Source organism: Rhyacophila brunnea, unplaced genomic scaffold, assembly GCF_057557595.1.
Source record: "Rhyacophila brunnea isolate RB1 unplaced genomic scaffold, BYU_Rbru_1.0 scaffold_9, whole genome shotgun sequence".
In the NCBI taxonomy this organism is placed as follows: Eukaryota; Metazoa; Arthropoda; class Insecta; order Trichoptera; family Rhyacophilidae; genus Rhyacophila; species Rhyacophila brunnea.
In genome coordinates, this window is record NW_028233361.1 from 32,832,913 (window position 1) to 32,855,230 (window position 22,318).

The window sequence follows — 22,318 nt, forward strand, 5'->3', positions numbered from 1 at the left end:
TCGAATGAAACAAGTGAAGTGACCATTTTAATATATTTATTTTAATAAAAGTTGGACCATCATAACTTAATAACATTATTTAAATATAAATACTTAGTTTTAATTTCTAAATCTCGATAGCTGTGTGAAATAAAAACTTAATAGTTATGTTTACCTATTTAAATATAAGGCGATGTTTGACCTCCAGTTATCAATTAGAAATGAGTCGAGCTTGGCTTCATCAAGACATCTATAATTCACCTAATTCACTATAGTAGTCTTGCTTGCACACTGAAACCGGATAATTAATGTGGTAAATCGTAAGCTTTATCAAAGTCAATTGAGCTATTCGATTGAACTCAGTACATGGTCGGACTACACCGTATAAGAGTTCCACCCATAGACTATAGATACATCTAGACGCCACCTGTTGCCGTTCGGTTTGTGGGCGAGCGAACGCATTCGTCTACAAATGTTCGAGACCATAGACCATTTCGCTAGTGCTCGCCTAAAGTGTTCGCACTAGACGCTCAGAATTAAAATATAATTTTCTATTTTTTTACGTTATATAGTATTTTTAAGCGGTCAAAATGCAACCATTAGGTAAAGATATCCATAATTTAAGTTATTTTAAAGAAACACTAGGTAACTGATATTAAAATATATAATAAAATACAAATAAATTATCACGAATATGTATCAACTACCTATGAAACGTAATGCCATCTTGCCTCAACACACAGAACCATTTTTTCTACTTAATTAACTAAAAATATTTACCACTGAATCTATGTTTAACACAACAAATAGCAACACGGTTATCGACGCTTAGTTAAGCAACAAACTAAGATTTAGCGGCGACACCACAGCGAATCATCTCACACATCTGTAAACCTTTTATCTTACTCTAGCGCGTGTCGCAGGGATTATAAGGGTGCCGAATACTTTCTCACTCGCACTTATGCATCGTTTTTGTTCAGGCCTTGATTAAGATATTATGTTATTTGCAGTTTTAATTCTTGTAGAATAAATTTCATGGTACCTTACTCGTGGCGTCGCACCAGTCAACATTACCTACAGTATGATAAATAATCAAGCCATCTCACTTCCTAAAGAAAACACGCGAAATTATATTTAACCGGTACCTTCAAAACAAAAATATTTTCTTATTTTGTTTACGCGCAGTCAAAGAGTTGTTAAATATAGGCTTAATTAACCAAAATATTACATAATATTTTCATTCCAAAATAAAATAAACAAAAAATAAATTACGTATACCTATTTACTACAAGGAAATGAACATTGATAAAAAAAGTACTTACCCAACTACCTAGGTAGTGTAACCTCCCTTTCTAGGCATTCACTGACGAGGGAGGAAGAATGATATCGTTAAAAAAATTCTACATAATATTGTGTAGTATTTAAGCGGATAGTTTAATTGATAAAACTATTCACCGGGATATCGATAGATATGATTTTTTTTTAAATTCTTCTATATTATTTTTTCAACGCTACAACACACAATGCGGCCCAATGACAGTAGTGTAATTAGTAATATAAGTGATACAATCATAAATACCTAAGTTTTGAGAAAATTACAAATATAAATATATTATGACGTCACCGGGAATATAATCCGGAGAACTCAGACGAAAGGCCAGCGCCTTACGCACTGGACTACGAGGGCCGCTACGGTTTAAGTCCCATTCCCAATATAATGTCATTTTAGGTTTGGTTTGGACAATGACAGATTTTATTTGACAAAATTCGTTGTTCGAAATTAAGTATTTATTATGAAATGATAATTAAGTTGGTTTATTAGTCGATAGCTATTTCGGTTGACCGTTAACAAGACTAATTTATCCTTAAATATTAAATTTAATTCACATAAAGAGATGGGATTTTCTCTATCACTTATCTCAGTATATAATTAACTTTAAATCAAGTATGGTTTGCTCAGATATGAGTTTATATGCCGTCAATTATAAAAGTTATTAAAGTAATTAATTAAAACTTCTACAATCAAATTATTTACAAATTGGACCCACTTGACAATAATGCGTAATTTCTTGTATTTGAAGAGCGCATCTTGTTTGTTCCGCCACCGTATACGCATTATTGATGCGGGGACGAGACGGAAAGTATGTGTGGATATTTCTACGTTATCATAAGTTGAAAGTGGGTGCATAATTTTATTTCAATGTTATTACGTCGCATGATTTTTAAAGAAATACTGTACGTACTTAAGAGCATACTTCAGTGAAACGGCAAATAATTTTCAACTATAGGTGTAACGAAATTTCGGACTGGCTGCCTATCGGAGAGCGAAAGTTGAGCTGTGAACACGTAAATTTGTTTTGTGATGGCGTCGGGGGAATTGATTCTCAAATCGTGTAAAGATGACTAAAAAACGTTACCCATTTATTCGAAAAAGAAAACATATCAATGAATATATTATTATTGTTACTAATAGAACAATAAACAGAACATTAAATGGACGCATGTTGGATTTATGACAAATTATATTTTGTTCGGCACGCGTCATTTGCACAATCCGCGCATCGCCTAGCCACGATCTTTTTAGACCATGCTTCAACTGAGGTATATAGCCTTAAGTAAACCTTATAACAATTTATTTCAATTGTTGTAACTGAAGAATATGTCAGATTTTTCGAAATGTAAATCATAAATAAACACATGAAAGCTTCTACAACTTGTATAACAAGCACACATACATATCTCGTACTATATATATATACTTATATTCGAAAAATAAGATGTAGGCCAAACGCGAAAATCCCCATAGAAAACCTCTGAGTGAGCAGTTAACTATAAAGAACCGCCATTTAGATGACCCAAGATCTCCATTTTCTCGCCAGGGATTTCTTTCACCTCTGAACTCCTGATATCTAAATAAACAAAAATTGCCCCCTAAGACAATATCTCAAAATAAAACCCAATAACTGTTCCATTACGGTAGCCCCGCAGTGTTACTCCGGCGGTCGGACTTATGGTAATATGAAATTTGACGTCCATAAGCTCAGTATTTGGAATTCTGAGAGCAGCGTTTCATTATTATATACTACACCTCCGATGATACAAGGGATATCAAAGAGGTAAGGAATAGCTTTACGCTATTTTGTCGTATTTTTATTAATAATACTATTTCATAATATATTTTTATTTTATCAATGGATTATAACAAAAATATGGATTAATTAGCCATGAATAACTGAACTATATATTGATACTTATTTATGGATCACTAATTGATAGTTAAATACATATATACCTATATATTATTATAGTCAGTATTGAAAACGAAAACAATAAAATTAAAGTTATTTTGAAGTCAGTGTTGACATCTTTTTCTATACTGATTATAGTACAAAGTTGTACAACTTATTGTACTTTATGAAAAGTTTTAGTACAATAACATTTTTTGTCTTGATTTCCTAAAAATTATAGTATTATGGTGTAAAATTATAGTATTTTATGTTATTCGTTTGATCAAAATTATAGTATTGTACTAGAATTATAGTACAGATGGAAACATTGTCTGAAGTATAACAGCACCACGACTTGGAGTAATAAGCTATCGTGGGATATTGCCACAATAAAGATACATATTGCCACATAACACTAAGCTACCGTAGTGACAGAACTCTCGTCCAGGAAGCGAAAGAAATGTGTTTTAATCTTAGGTACTCGATCCGAATTGTTTTTACTGACATCCACTAAATAGTGATTGGGGTAAAATCGAAACCGGCTTCTGGCAGTCTTATAATTAGGAGTAAGCTTACTTTTAATAATAAGTAATATTATACATTTTTTATTGTGTTATTATGTTAAAAATTGCTTTAATAATGAAATTGTCCCCATTACTTATTTCGAAGGTCTCGTTATAGAGGAACGAAACCGGCGTAGGAGGGTGACCAGGAGTTGAGATGAGAAGTCGAGATTGGTGGTTGCTCTGATGAATGGAGAAGTGAGTTTTTATTGCAACGCAAACAGTCGGTACAAGGGTATGTTATAGATCTACCATCATAAATTGGCATTTCAGCGAGGGCGCTAGTATGACACTGAGAATATTACCATAACTAACAAAAAATGGTAATTTATAATTTTTTATTGGTAGTAGATTTCTGTACAAATATTATGCAATCCATAATTCGAGAAACATGTTGTAAAATTAAATGGCATTTGTAACAAATTTATCCTCGGTAGACAATTTTAGTTTCAAATTCGACCGGCTGCCAACTTACGATGGTAGATCTTTACAGGATTTATGATACTGTTCCGAGGTCCGAGACTCAGTAGGTGAGATACTGTGCGGAGCGATACAGATACTGAGATAATGACAGACCAGAAAGTTATGTTAGAGTGGCATTCCGAATTAATTATGATCCGCTATTTATCGACGTACTCACAATAAAAATAATGTATTGAAAAGAATATTTAGGAAATAACGATTATAATTGAGTCAGGTATTTTATATTAAGTTTGTGATGATTAGATAATATGGCTGTCTATGTGGGAAAACGGTTATTAATGAAATCATAATTACGGTCAGCTATTTAATATCGTCGATCAATATGCTGACGCGACATGAATTGTTGATCCCTATACTCATATACTATAATATACTATTTGGCGTGAAACATGTTAAGTAAATTTATTTTTAAAACGGTTAATAAATTTCAAGCACCGCATTATGGTGTCAATAAAATAAACCTTCATTCATATAAAATAAAATATAAACAGGGGAAATCGGTGATAAAATCACAGCGATAGCATAAAGGTCTGCATAATATTGTTCCACTTTCACCATCAACCCTCATTTCACTGCACTAAGAACCCTTCAGGCCATCACCATATCTCAGAATAAACGCAATAACAATAAGACGCCGTGAACGAATTCGGGCGGACGGGGGGGTGAGACTGGACTCGAAAATCAACAATGGACATCGTAAAGAGGTGAATGGATGATATTATTGAACAAAAGAAAAGCATAATATAACGTTTATTGCCAAGATAGGATGGCAGTATTGAAAAGCAATTTGGATTGGCGGAATTTATGTATTGCAAAGTATTTTCGGTGTTGTTTAAGAAAAGCTATATACCGGAAACAGAGATTTATTCTGATAGTTTTGTCGAAGATTGAGATGAATATTATAATGTTTTCTTTTTGAGTACATTGAGTACATTGAGTTTGAGTACACAATACACATGCATTTTTGGTATAATATGACCTATTAGAGAGACGGTTCAGTTTTGATTAGTTGTTAATTAAACTTACTCATTAAATTTTGGGACAAATATAAAATGTATAGTGAAAGATATATGTGTCGCTACATTTCAAAATCAGCTAAGTCCACCTTTAGGTATTTTTGACTTTTTTGTGAATTGCTGAAGAACTGCTTTCTAACATTTTTGCATTATCAAAATGGGGAATTTATTAATTTTAAATGTTCCATACTCGAAATAATATAAACTTTCACCCTTGTGACTGTGTTTTTGAGAAAACAAAAAACTGTTTTTCTCCTATTCATCTATTATGGACTTGGCTGATTTTGAAATCTAGCGACACATGTAGACAAAATTGGCGTTAGTTCCAGTTAGTAGATATAACATCAAATTTTTAAAAAATCACTCGTAAACGGAGCATATTGGCCTTCATATAGTGAAGGTTATATTAATACTTTTTTTATGTGACAGATGGTTGTTAAACATTCTCTTGCCACATTGGATCCTCACACTGGCTCAAACGCAGCAAAGAGCCAGCATTTTTTACAACGTTTTAATTAGCTTGTATTCTTGTTTGTCCGGTGGTTGTTTGGCCAGTACAAATCTTGCAATCGATTTTTAACTAACTTCCCGACTAGCTAAACATTTGAAACTTTTAGAATATTTTAGTACACGATGCCAATGCATTCTTTTAATACTTTTAGCCATCTTTAAGCAGAATTGAATTCATTTTAAGTTAAATCTGTTTTGTATGGAAAGTTATTTCAGAAAAATCCGTAAAAAGTAAAAGACTATTATTGGTTGCTAAGGGGGTGGTCCTAGCAACTAAATTATTAATATATACGTGTGTTACTATGGAAATCAAAATGAAATGTCAAAATGACATTTCAGTTTTCTATATTTGTTTGTTTTTTATTTACTTCATATCAAGTACAAGTTTGAGCATAATAATTCAACAGAAAACTTAAAAACGTTGTATATTAAAAGTTCTTTCTATCTTGTAATTATATTTGCTCAATTGTATTCAAGATCCCGCATTCCATGACTTCATATACGGCAATTTTACCTACTGTGGATGTGAAGAATAATGATAATCATAATTCAAAATATTAAAAAGTTTACACTCCGTTCCAAACGAAACACATTGGCTTTCACGAAGATTTACTTTTATAGGTTAACCATTCGTTCTGTTACATCCCTTTAAAGAAGAAGGCAAAGGAATCAAGGTGACTTGACGTGTTGAAAGGAACCTGAAGTGGTATGCTGGTGTTCTCCTTTCTTTGTCTCCTTACCGAAGACTAGAATTCTGTGCGGCTCCAGAGTAGTATGTACAGTTGGTTCGTTTAAAGACCGTCGTCTTGAAGGTAATTGTCAGGTAATTTACCTTCAGGGATATGTTTAGACTAGATGACGAGAAGATGATCGAGAAACAACAAAAGAACGAAAGTTAAAGTATTAAAAGTTTATTTAAAAGAATGCAAGTAGGTACATACGCAGCGGATATAATATAAACAATACAAAGTATAATAGATAATAGACGAAAGGTGTGAGCGTGTGGCGCTTTTTATATAGTTTCGTTATTATATCATAATAATTAGTTTATTGACTTCTTGTGTATGATATTCGGGTGCGGGTCCATCGTCCTACAAATTTATGTCGGCCCACGCTTGTGTTTACCACGTTAGTATACTTCTGTAGGTATGCATCGTTTTATACAGAAATTATTTATTAACCCTTATCAACTTGTAAAGTTGGGTAGGTATTTTATCAACTTTGATAGGTATAACATACTCTGAAATATCGTAGGTCAAATGACAGTTCGATGCTATGTGTCCATACTCTGGTATATGTACACAAAATCAGAAACGGTTTTAAAATAAATCTGTTAAAAATAAAACATACCGACTTTGTTTAATTAGTTTTTAAATATTAATATTGAAATTACATTATAATAAAAAAGGAAAATTATATTATTTATCATCAGATGAATATTCGTATGCGAGAAAAAGCTTTTCCACCCTGTGGAAATACTTTTTTTACGCTCGAGGAAACTGGAGTGACACGCGGGTGAAGGGGGGGTGAAGAGAAGAGATGCGGGAATGAATCTTTATTTAGTATTTCTGTTTGTACTATAAATACGGAGCAAATTATGGGAAGCGAGAAACTGCAAATCGCTCGAACATAAAACAAGTGTAGGTACTTATATGGATTTGTACTCTTGTAGTGAGTAAGTATTACTTGAAGATATACTATTACACCAAGTATCGTAGATAAGTATATCTCTGAAATAATTTGAAGAATAGAAAATACTTTAAAGTTGAACCGGCATTTGACGGCGAAATAATTGAATTTAGCTGCAATATCGTTAATATCAAGTTTAATTAATGAGTTTTGAGGATCTTTTAGGGATCGTTTCCGAGAAAGTTGTATCATGTGCCTCCGTTCGAGATGGATTCATACGAAAAAGAAAGCCGTCGACGAGCGGGACAGGGAGACTTATGTTTTATGCATCGTCATTTGGTCGGTTAATTGCACACTCGGACTTTTACCTTCCTTCTATATGTTGCATTCTGAATAACTTTGTAGCTACTTTAGCAGTTTAAACCCTTGACAGGAAATAAAGAAAACGGATTGTTTTCTGGGTGTGGGTTTGGGTGTAGTAAGGTATAATTTTCGGGTATGGAATAAACTTAAACATGTGTTAAAGAATATGTTATTTTCTATATTTATTTAGTATTATTGTCTGTATCATAAAACATATGTAAGTAAACGAAGCGCGCGTTTAATATTAGTAATAATTGAGGACATTCAGGTGGATTTGTATTTTTTGAGTTTATTAATTCATAAAGGAAAGCTGACTTCAAAGTTTTGGTCTATGTCAACTGGTTTTTCCATTTTTATCTTTTAATTGTTAAAATAAATACAGTTAGGTATTAGTAAAACGGGTTTAGGTATATTAAATTTGGTACCCGCCCTACTGTAGCTTCCTGACCAAAGAACGCTTAAAGAATAGAGCTCCGTTTCAAGTCTTCAGTATTGAGATGAGTATTTTAAATATACACTATATAAAAAGTAAATATAGTTATGACTATACATTACAAATCACACGACATAACCAAAAAGCCTTATCATGTTATATTGAGAATACAAAAATAGGCGCTAAGTTGCTTCCCCTTGCGTTGACTTGACAAGTCAATCTTGGTTACCTTTATTTGTTTATCCTTTTTCCGAACATGGCTGAGCTAATAAAGTTACTCTGTTGTCTTATAATTCTCGACGGCAAACTCACCTGGAAGAAAAAAAATGCCAAAATTAGATCACAGTGGTGTGGGTGGGGGAACATTGGGCAATATTAATTATTGAGTTAAGTAACTGAAATGCACTGCACGTTTAGTTTTGAATTAGATAGACATACCGTGGCTTCATTTGTGATATTTCGTAATATGATCATCATCAGCCTAGAGTATTATAAGGATGAAGGCCTTACCAAGTTGATAAAACTTATTTCTTTGGTACTGTGAATTATTGGGTTGCAATGAATTCTCGCAGAAATTAACGGGAATGGTACGACTGGACTCCGGACAATTGGACGCCGCACTGTCGTATACACGTATACATAACGTAGACGAGGTATTTTAATCAGTTTCTATCGACTACTTAGTAGTTTTAATTCATTTTACTCTTAACATACTGTATTCTTTTTGCGGATTGAGAATTACCATGCCTAAGGCTTTATATAAAATAAAAAAACTCTTTTTTCGTTGGAACTGAAACATATGCACGATTAAATCATTATTTAATTCTGCATATTCACATTCTCACCAACTAATAAATCATAATATAACCATTTAAATATAAATAATCATATTAAATATTTTTTAAGTACCTTTAAGTACCTAACGTCTATTTATTTTCGAATTCCGTGGCGTCCAGTTGTCCCGGTGCCAAATCGTCCTAGACCCAAATAAACTATACAATCGGTCCTGGGAAATGAAATGGTTTTGTAATACTAATATTTTTTTAACTGACAATTAGTAAAAAGACAAAGACGATTCATTAAATTCCTTTTATGTAGGTTAAATATCTAAATCCGAATATACCTACCAATGTTTTCTGAAAAGCTTTGTAAAATTAATTGTTTTATTTTTGAATATAGAATTTTAATTTAATTATTGTTCATATTTTCTTCAATAATTTTGGCTTTAAAAATAATTGTTAGTATATCTATCTATTTTGTATCAATTAATAATATCCCATTAAAGTGGACGAAACCGGTTCCGGATATAAATAATCTAAGCGGAATATATACTGTATAATATGTGGCAGTCAACAACCTCAGGCCTTGTCAGCGTAATTGTAGCAACGCGATAATCAACGAGATACACAAGTATCGGACAATCGCTGCATCTACGGTCAGCACATTCTGCAGGCGTGACTTACTTCGATGATGATCAACAACACCAGGCAGTGTCAGCTCTGCGCTGTACAATGGTGACCTACAGTACACCAATAATGGCTTGTCGCAGTGTATCTAATATTCATTTATATAAATAGCGAGTCATAATAATTGATGAGATATCAGTAGAAAGACCAGTACCAGTAGTATTAGCACCCTCTATCACCGTGTCTCGGACTGAGCCGATCTCACCGATCAGCACACTCTATCATAACTTTCCGGACTGAGCATATCTCACCGTGTGTAGTGTCTGACTGTATCTGTATCATTGAATTTCTACATTCGGTAAACTTAACTCTCACCTCGATTCGCTCGAGCAACTTACCACTAGTCTTTCATCTCTAGACGTTCCCCCCCTTAAAAAGGATATTTCACTATATTTTTAAGGATTCGTAGTAATATGAAAAGTATTACAACAGTTGATGGCAATTCTAGAACGTTTCCGATGTGGTTGAATTGGTAGAATATATAAATAAATAATATTCAATGAGTTTGCGAATTAAACATTTAAGTATGTATGATGTAATAAATGTCGTTTATAAATAATTGTGAATATTCCATATAAATATTCTAAATAATGACGATTCATTATATTTTTCTGTTTTCATCTATCATGCAAGGAATGTTCGTTTCAGTGTAGTCACGACATAAATTTCAAACGACAAAAGTGTTTGTTTATTATAAATGAATGTGCAATATGAAATGATATGATACTAATTTAATTATTAGCGATCATAGCTCATTTTCAGAAAGAATTTTACGTCATCAGAGACGAAGAAGGAACTCTTTTGGATGAATTTGAAAATGCATTGTTAAACAAACTGAATTTCATTACGATTGTCTAATTAAACGAAGCATTATCGCAATATAGCAATTATCGACAATTACCCACAATATGTATTTTATTTTGACCCATATCATTTATTAGTGGTACTGAATTATTAGCTTTATTATATAATTGTAAAGTTAAAGAATTATATTATTGCATAACTATATTATTCATACCAGAAGCGTTTTTTGACAACACGTCCAATAACATAGAAGTTACACATGTAGAAGGTCATCACTGTGGTAGCCATGGTGTGATGGATGATGATGAAGAAGTCGAAGATGGATGCAGAAGCGAGTTTTATTTGCAGCGTAACGGTCGGTACAATAGTATGTTATAGTAGCTATGTTACAATACTTATGATAATGATCCGAGGTCTGAATCTCGGTATAATGAGATGTTTTGCGGGACGGATAGTAACAGACCGGAAACGTATATTCGAGTGACATTTTCAATGAATTATTATTCGCTATTTATACAATCGAAGTAATATTCTTTTTATTGAAATAATCGAGTCAGCTCCTTAAAGAGTTTGCTATAATTTGACACTATGGAATGTAGATATTTAATTTGTAATTTTATATCTCTACAAATACAATAGTCACTTAGCTGTCTTCTAAAATATATTATCTTAAAGCATTTTTTGGCTTTCAACGTGTGTACAACAATATCATTTTGGTGCTATGAAGTTTTGTGACAGAAACATTAATATTTTATTTATACATAATAGATTTTACTACACAAATGTTGAAAAAATATGGACTCATACCTATCTAACATGTTAAAAATACATTAAAATAATGAAATATCCACAATAATAGAAACTCGATATTGCAATAATTAACGAGATATTTCGAGATCCAAACAAAAGAACGGATATGGATAAAAAGCCTTACAATTGCGCAGCAAAAAAATGGCAGGAAGAAAAACGAAATATAATATGTTGGCATTTCGTATTTTGAAAAGATCCGACAAGGAAAACGCATTGTCAATATACTACCATACAAGTCGGAGTTTTTAAAGGTTCAATTCAACAATATTGTGAGAACACGTACATGTCAAAATGAATATATGCAGTATTTTGTCAGGTGAAGGTTACCCGGAAAATTTCCAGTGTATGGACGTATTAATGAAAACATCTAATCATCCGTATTTCTTTTGTGGGAATTGTCCTTCAAAGGAAATAATATAATAGGAAAAATAGGGGCGGAAAAAATGCTTTATGACGTAAAGTTCTAACCTACATAATGTTCATTTATCCAATTTTAATATCGATAAATTTATATTTTAATTATAAATTATAGCTTCCATAAAATGTCCATGCATGTGATGTAGGAATTCATTCAGTTCGTAGACGAGCAATCATTTGAACGAACAGCTAGCAACTAATGCTCGCTTTTGCGTGTCCTAATTTAATTCCACAACATGGATGTTTTATATTCTTAATGCAAATGATAGTTTAATAACAGATTCCAATTAAATCAAATTAATTTAATGAAAATGCATTTAAAACAAAATTCCCGTGAGAACATAGCAATACACTAATCTTAAATTTAAATTTGATTTAGAGTAGGTACAACACTATTTTCGTAGAAAGAGGAATTGAGAATTGTATTCAACAGATCATTAAAAAATATTAATGTCATTTATCTATAACAGACACAAAAGACATATGAAAGAATTTTGTGCACGGGAAACCAAAATGGAAATTTAAGGTATATTATTTTTTCATTTTATTTATGTTTAGTATCAGTTTTCAATATAATGCTTAATGTCTTAACCGTTCGTCTTTCATTTCAAAATTTGGTATGGTAATATTTATAGTGCTAACCCTAAGTGAGGGTTAAGTAAATTTATTGATATACTTGACCTTCTATCTAAGAATAAAGTTAGAGTCTAGACACTATGTATTATTAAAGATGTCATAACAATTCGTATCAGCTTAGTCATATTACAAACATACGTGGTGGCTAGTAAGGGAGTTTATTTATAACATATTATGTAGGTTCCTACGTATATACAATAGAGGAACTTAAAGTTTTAAATATAAACGGTACCCTACTAATAAAACCGAAGATGGGACTCAACCTGATCGCGAAAAACAAGGTGACTTGCAAAAATTATACAGAGGCCTCGAGGTCAGCTTTTATAAAGCTTCCAAGGCGACCGAAAGCTTTCCCTTGTCATTTCACACAAAAAGTTCAAATGAAAATTTTATTTATCGGTGAAAGTATTTTTTTATTTAACTATAAATAATGTATTTTATCAAATTCGTTGATAGAAATGAGTTTTTTTTAATTATGATATTGTCAAATGCACATTTAGCAAAATGAATGGTAGGTTATACCTACTAATTGTAGCTGAAGGTGGCCGAGCGGTTGCCTAGTCGATTTATAATGTCGGGGGTCCCGTGTTTGCCTTCACATGATATATTTCAATGTATGTTTGTACACATAGTGTGGTCTTAATAGGCTGACCAAGAGACTAAAAATAGATTTTTCATAAAAAAAAACAGATGTTGATGGTCGTAGGATGGTATAAAAAAAACATTTAATGTATTTTAATGGGGGAAAAATATTATAAAAATAGTGAAATCTTTTATATATTATGTAATATATACATGCAACTTTCCGTTGTCTAATAGTATATACATATAGAGCTTTCAAAACAAGTGGTTGGGTTTCTTGAAAAATAGATACTAGATAGTGTACATATGTATTGAAGACCCTTCTAAATTCAAAAGATGTGGGAATCACAGAATAAATTGTTTCACAAAATGATTACCATTATTTCGATAGACTAGAATAAGGTTATATTGACAAAAGAAAGTTTTGATCGAAATCAACGCCCACGATTTCCGGCAGGCGGGTAGCGTCGCGTCGCTGCGCGGGCGTCCGTCGATAACGCGGGAGATAACACTTTGCATAGATAAACAGGCAAACCGGATGTGATATGTGAATTTACCTGTGTGCGTGTGCCTACTTCACCTGTGTGAGAATACATGCATATGATCGCGGGAGTGCCTGGCAGTTTAAACATAGTATATAGCAACGTCCCACTTGTACTGTTCCTCATGGTTTAGATACATTAATCTCCTTTCTAATAAGAATGTTGATTTTATTAACAGTTGTTAATATAAATCTTTTTTAAGCTTTCTGATCTAAATGTCAATGCAATATGTCGTTTAATGCAGGTATGTACTTCAAGTACATATAAATAGCAGTGGCGAAGAGTAGAGGTAGGCTGCTAAGATCCGCCGTAAATAGTGCACAGTAAACTTTGTCAATCTCATGTATTTGTTTTCATTGATATAAGACTACAGTTTACGGATGGTGTTGGTTAGTTTTTAAAATTCAATTAAACCCTGCGAAACCAAGTCATAATAGATAACAGTAAAAAAAATACTCTTCTATCTATAGAGACAGGGCTTAATGAATGAACCAACAATATGTGTACATGTATTCTTAATCCAACGAAAACAAATAAGTATGAATAGAAAAGTGTGCACGATTTTATCGTATCGCTCAAAACATACCAAAATTATTATGGTTTGTTTTAAGCAGGGTTTGATTGATTTTTAAAATCTAACCAAAATCATCTGTAAAATGTATTAATAGTTCAATAAAAACAAATACGTATGACTAACAAAGTTTAATGTGCACTATTTATGGCAGATATTAACAGCCTACCTCCACTTTTCGTTACTGATAAATAGGTACTTCTACATTATAGATATGCATTATATCTTATCATGGGAGTAGAAAATTCTGGCTTTTTAAGCAACATTACATTTTCTTATTATTTTAAATCCAGACATATTCTTTTGATAATATAATAAAGCTAGTTATTCTTACACATACGGGGTGGCCGAGTGAATCATTTGTTAAAATTGAAAGCATATTAAATAACGGAAAATAGGTAAGTGCTGTATTAAAATCTGACATATTATAATATGGTAGGTATATGAATAACGTATTACCACCGACTTTTCATTCAACGAATAATTTAAATTTAGTATAGACAGAGTGACCACCTCAAAAATTATAGATTGCTGGTTTCTAGCAACTGGGTAGGCACATGGCTAACAACCATTCTTAGTACAGATATCTCTACCACGTGGAAGCATACGTTATATTATGTCCAGCTTCAAAGCGATAATGGCAAATTACCTTTACCTTAATAGTAAGAAGTAGATTGAAAGCACGTGTATAATAAGTAGGGACCTGATTTATATGCAACAAAAAACTTGATTATATTCATGCACCTATGCACTTAAAATCATTAAAATATGCACTAAAACCGAAGAAACATGCGGTTAAAAATTGACATTGTTTATGAAAAATATTGTAAATACTCACTTCACCCAATATTACTGATATAAAATCGAATAACAAATTAATAATCATAATCAATATAATACAATAAAAAAAATCAATATAAAGTTAATTAATTACAATTTTCAAAAAGTTTGTTTAACTAAAAAATAATTGAATAAGAAATGCAATGTAAACTAAACTCTACTTAAAAAAACAAAAACGACACACTTAACTAGGTATTCCTAAATATTATTTGCTGTTTTTTTGTCCGAAATAATAAGTTAAAATATCTTTTTTCAATGTGTTTAGACATTTAATTTTTCCGAAAATCAGTCAGCATTTTATTTATATGCGGAAAACGACCTCTCAACGTCCACAGACCTGATTGGGAAAAATTTTAATAAAGGTGTTGACTTTTTCGGATGCCATCAAAAAATGCAAGTGCATCTAAACTATCTACCTACCTAATTTAGTTATATTTCGATAAAATGATTTCAAAAATTAAATTATAAATGCAAAAGCCTTAAAATATGCATTTATATGCACAATAAAATTTTATTTTTGGATTCTGTGTCTTTCAAAACAGATTTCTGTTCAAATCTCGTATCTGTGCATAAATACCCTAACAAAACATGCACTAGCACAGTGGTTCCCAAAGTTGACTGGGCTCCGACCCATCTAACAAAAATTTCCAATTTTGGGACCCACCTCTTAGCTGTCTTAGAGAAAAGAGAACATAAATATTGGTAATGCTCAGATTCCCTAGTGGCGAGTCGTGGAACTACTTAATGCTGTCTTATTTGTTCTAATTGAAAAATTTTTGTTAAGTGAAAAAAAAAGTGTTACCAATATGAATGAAAGACTGTTGAAATAAGAAACACAACTTAAATAAAAAAAAATATTTCTTTAATACCCACACCTGCACGGTTTTTTTACAAAGCAATTTCAATGGGAAGGATGTATTTGTTTCTTATTTTTCTTCATTACAGTTTTAGCATCAACTTCAACTTTAGTTACTTTTAATCGCAGTGAGTTTGATATATCCAATTTATTTCAGTATTTAGTTTTAATGTTAACCATAGCCGAAAATCTGACCTCACATAGATATGAGGTAGTAAAGAGGAGGAGGACTTTCATAGCTTCATCGAACAGGCAAGGATAATTATCAGCAACTGAGAGCCAAAATTTCGTTAACTGTTTACGATTGAAACTATTTATTATTTAACAATGTAGTGCATTGGCAATTCAAATTATTATTATTTTATCACAATATTTTTCGTAACTTAAGTTTATTTCAATTTTTAGGAATTATAAATAGCCGAATGAAATATCAAATTTATCACTTCCTATTTTTTTTAATTCATGTATACAGTGGCGAGGGCCCACTCAATATTCGCTCGCGACACATAGTTTGGGAAACCATGCACTAGCATATAAGTCCGGCCTCTAATAATAAGATATTATTATAATGAAATAGTAATACTTATTTTTGTTTCTGGGCAGCGATGAATTTTATATTGGGCTCTCCATACCTCATATATTGTGACTTGGACCGTGTATTTGTATTTCATATAGGTTAGGCATGTTCAACTTAAAGTAGGCTATAATCAAAATCTAACACTGATATACCTATTGAGATTGTTCAACTTAAATTTAATGTACTGTATTTTAGCTTTGGATTTTTTTGTCTTATTTTGATACTCATTGAACACGCCGTCAAAATATTAAACTACAGCAGAAAATGTCTACTGCGCGACGGTAAGGAGGTATTACGACTCATATTAAAGCGCAGGGATTAACATATTCTCTTTCCATCACTCCTGCAGTTTATGCGGCCGCATGTGATGCAATATGAATTATATGTCACGACGAGGTCACGAAGAATTTGAAAACGACTCTCAAGTAAGTTGGTTAATGAAATAAAAATATTAATGTTTGAACGCTTCTTTTTCAAAATCATAATGAAATCATTAATATATCACAGCTTTACATTTTCTATGTGTCTATTGTGCGTTTTGTTATGACCCTCAGGGAAGAAGGCAAAAAATCAGGTGACTTGTGTTGAAAGGAACCTGGGGTGGTATGATGGAATTCTCCTTTATTTGTCCCCTTATCAAAGACTGGATTTCTGTGCAACTCCTGAGTAGTATTCACAGCTAGTTAAAGACCGACGTCTTGAAGGTAATTGTCAGGTGATTTACCTTCAAGAATGTGTTTAGACTAGATGGTGAGAAGATGATGGGGAAACAATATAGCTTTCACGTATGTTAAGATATTAAAAGTTATTCAAAGGAAATCCAAGTACATAGTATACAGCGGACAAGATCTACGCGTTTCAAAGAATTAAAAATAATAGACGAAGGCGCAAGGTGCGTGGCCGTTTTAGTACATTTTGGTGAAATCAGTTAGTTTATTACAGTATAGTTTATTGACGTCTTGTGTGTGATTTCCGGGCGTGGGTCCACAGTAGGGAATCCAATCCCGAGCAAAAATTCTGATCCCGGGATTTCGGGATTACAATTTGACAATCCCGGGATCCTGGGACTGGTCCCGGGATTGGCATTTTTTCCATTGTTAATATAAAAATTTTATATTTAAAATAACAATGATAAAATCGGTCAAAAATAAATCTAGTATAATTTATAGTATCTAAGACATTTATTGTTAATATTGCATACGTTCAATCTTGGAAATATATAAGTTTAATGGGGTGAATAATATTGTAATATAAATAATAATGTGAATTTAATATGAGATTGCTTCTCATTTTTATTAATTTATGTGAAAAAATAAAATGAATCAGCAACTTACATATGGCTATAAATCAAACTTCATTCAAACTCAGTTTATTTCTAATGTAGTAATTTGTTATTGAAAGTTTTTTTTCTGTTATATTTTCGTTTTTATTTTATTTTCCATAAAAATTGATAAAAAAAATCAATCCTGAAAGTTTCGGGATTATGTTTATCAATCCCGGGATTCATAGGTATCGAAAATAGCACCGGATCCCGGGATTGGAATCCCTAGTCCACAGTACTATGACCATGGCCTCCACAAGGGGGGGGGGGGGGCTTACAGGGCTCTAGCCTAGGGGTCCGGGCTCAGGGGGGGGGTGGGGGGCGGCGGCATGGCGGGTCGACCAGATAAATGAGAATATAAAATAATAATAAAAATTCTTAAAAAAAACTTCAGGATAAAATTTAGGTCGCTTAGATTATTAGATTATGGAAAAGTACGATGCAATATTTGGTTGCTGAGTGTTGACATTCGGCGACTCTATAATTCTGTGTTAAAAAATCGATAAAAATACACTGAATTTTATTTGATCTCGAATACCATTTGGAAAACGCTACAGTAGAGCGTCAGACTGCCTTTAATCTTAGCGATAGGTAGGGGGGGGCGTCAAAGATCCTGGCCTGGGGGCCCGCTTCAGGATGTGGGGACCATGACTATGACCGTCTGCTGGCCCACAGTGTGTTGACCAAGTTAGAATAATTTTGTAGGTATTGCGTCATATTATTGTTTATTAACCCTTATTAACTTGTTTACAAGTTTGTAGGTATAACATACTCTGAGGACGCGTTATTTATGCTTGATATAGGCTTACGCCACTTCAAACATGAAATACAATAATTACACGCTATCATTACACGTTTTTAAATTATAATGTATATGAAAAATTGTAAGCAATATTGCATTATAAATTCCAATGTCAGGTTTATTTTGCCATATTATGTTGTAATAATAGTAAAATAATATAAGTTTGTTATTGTTTGTTTTTCACGGTAAACAAACAATGCAAGGATAAATACGATATAAGGTCATTTGAAACACATTTTTCATTCATTTACTAGCAATTTGACAAAAACAATGATTACATATCGCTTTATCTGGTTATAACTTGAGTATTTTATGATGATGGCTATCATTATGTTGCGCATTGTCATATAAATGCAAAGTACATAGAATTAGGACATATAGTAGGTGGTCTAGTATGAAAAACAAATGAAATATCGGATCTCATTTTTTATTAGTTTTTATTAAATTTTCAAAAAAAACAACTGATAAAACACTGATCAACCTATAACAGTCCGAAATAAATAGTTAAAACATATATTACAAACTGATGTAATAATGTTCTCATAACAAATAGCTTAAGAATTCTGCATGAATCGATGGTTATAATAACTATTAAGCGAAGTTATTAATAATTCTAAAAAAAACTGTCAAAACTGTCTATCTCGCTTTAAAAGTTAACACATCCAAGAGAGGCGTTGTTTAAACATGGCACTTTTTGACAGTTTCGTTTAGAGTAGGGGGGGGCAAACTTTTTTGATGGAGGGCCAAATTCAAGAATTAAAAATGAGCGGCGGGCCGCAAGTAAAATACCATTTTTAGATATACACTATTTATTATCACGAAAAATAAACATTACAAAAAATTAATGAGAAGAATGAAACTGATGTACATTTTTTAACATTTTTTTAAATTCAGGTGTTAATTTTGTAGTTGATATTCTCAAAGCTGCTTCTAAATGGGCATCGGAGATATTTGATCGTAAAGAATTTTTATTGAGGTTCATGATCGAAAATGTTTGTTCACATATATAGGTTGATCCAAAAATAATGAACATTTTTCTTTCATAATCTTTAAGTTGGTCGAAATTGTCTGAATTAAGGGCATTGTAAAATTTGGAGATTTCTTCTCTTAAATCAGTGTCACACTGCAGATCAATGATCTCAAGTTGTAGCTCTGTCGGCACACTATCAATATCTATTGAAATCGATGTTCAACGTAGAAAATAGTGGTTACATAGTGTGAGACGAGACGCAAGGAAGACGTACTGAGATAATACATTTACGAAACAAGAAATTCTTCAAATTTTAATCTATTGTCAATATTTTTTAAAAAATATATGAAAAAAGTTATTCGTGATCAGAAGTACAATTAATGATGGCGGGCCGCAAAAAAATACCCGGCGGGCCACATGCGGCCCGCGGGCTGCAGTTTTACCCCCCTGGTTTAGACGGTAAACTTATTGTAATAATTAACTACTTCAATACATAAATATGATAGAGTGATAATATTTATCACTTTAGCCGCCGATAGCCGCCTTGTGTATAAAATAGCTTCGCAGATACCATTAAATCACAAACGAAATATTATAGTTTAAATGAAAATAAACGATTGATTCATCGCAAATACAGCGTTATTTATTGACTTAAGATACATGACTTTTAAGTTATAAGTACTCATGGAAGAGAGGAGCACATAGAAGCAAAATTTAAAAAAAATGGTAAAGCTATTACTTTACTGAAGCTGTTAAAATTAATTGAAATTGCTATGAATAGTGATTCAAAATACTATTAAATTACAGTTGGCACTTTCTATCATTGAATTTATAGAGAAACTATAGACTGATAATGTATTCACTGCATTAGAGTCTTATTATTCTGGATGAAAATGAATATTGTTCATAGTTAGGTATATAAACTAACAATTATTAATACTGCGTAATACCTATCTGATAAAACATAAAGGATAATCAAAATGTAAATAAAAAAATATATTTCTATGACTGTTTACAAATTTAGTACGACGCGTGAACGTAATTGCTGATTGCATTATTTCCTCAAAGATAAGGTGGAAATCTAGAAATAACAAGAATTGCAGATTAGCACTATTATCTACCGGAAAGTTAAATAAACAAGTCACTGGGTAATTAAATCGACATTCATACCTGTATCACTGTTCTGAATCAAATAATAAATATTGTCAAATGTAGTTACACAAATGACGGAAAACAAACTTGCTTTGGTACGTTCTACGATATCAAATATTATTAATTTAATTATTTTAAATTATCACATACCAATTAATACTGGAACCAATATTTTCATTTTGAAATAGCGTCACAACGTAAAAATTGTACAGTAACGCAATTTATTATCACTTTATCACCGTATGAGAATGGTTAAAAAAGTATCGAATATGCAATATTATGTAGATTGATTGAGAATAAACGAAGTTTTACAGCAGCATGTGCAACGCGTCGATCGTGGTGAATGAATTTTGGTCAAACGCACGATTGGGTCATAGGAATTGAGTCGTATATATGGTATATATAGTCATAATATGGTTTTACTGCGATTTTGAAAGAAAAACATTAACCAAGTTTTCCAATTAACCATGCTTGATCTCAACGTATCACTTGATTCCTTATTGCAGCAATCACGGCCTGCCATATGAATAATTGAAAGAGAATAAATAAATCCTAACAATCCAAACACTTTGCCGAGACGTAGTTAAATATTACAGTCGTGCAGTAGGCTCTTTTCACAGTAAGAGCATAGTTTGACGATTAGTGCAACGAATCCCAAAAGAAGACCAAAACACGACATATGGAGCCTTGAGTTATTTGTTTTTTGTGAAGAATAATAATGGAAAATTGCGGTAGATAACTGGCAGCTTATTAGACAGCCTAGTTGAAGTTGGACATGGTGTTATGGAACGGCGGGATCAACTTCATATAAACACTTATTTATATTTAAACTGCTTTATTAGAATGTAATATATATAAAAGATTAAGACGTGATGGACAATAACTTGTTAACAGTCTAATTTGATACAGTGATTGAATGCAGTACGTATATATTATGCTTAATTCTTTAAGGCTCATTCGATACTAATTTAAAAGCGAGTATGATTTTATATAAAACAAACTTATGTTAAACATATAATTCTCAGACATTTGGTTAATGAGAAAAGTAGATATAAAACATATTATAAGAAAGAAGGTTTGAAACAATAGACCTTATCAAATGCATTACCAGACGTTCATTATGCTGCTTATTAATTAATACTTAGGATTGATAAGAAAAAGTGAATACGAAGGCTCAAAACTACAGGGCTATAACAATAGTTACTTTATAGTAAAAAACAGGAACCTGTCCCGTAGGCTTTGAGGAAGATTGTCAACTAGTAAGTATCTAGTAATAAATAATTAATAAAATGATAGTAGTGTCTATTCTCGAGAGTCAACGTATCATTAATAAGTTTTATATTAATTATAACTAAAGGGACGATTATTTCAAGGGAGTATGATATACAATTTGGAAGTCGAATTGTGGTATTTTGTGAAATAAAATAAAGTGTAGAGGAAAGTGCGCAGTAATAGTAGACGGCGCCGAGTTGATAAATGTATTTCATTTAGGGCGTGATGATGAAAACTCCGCAATGAATTTTCTTTATTAAAATGACAAGGAACAAAATGTGCGATCTTTCCAACACTTCGAAGCCTAGAAAATTATTCATAACATTTCCTTTCGTCGAAAGAAATGGCAACGCATTTACTTAAAAAAAAAGATGTGAATATTAAATTGTACTTTTGTCGAGATGTTGATATTGAAACCTGTTTCGGGCTACAGAGCCATCTTCAGAATGATTTAACGATCACTTTTAATTGTAATATTTATGATAGAATTCTACCAC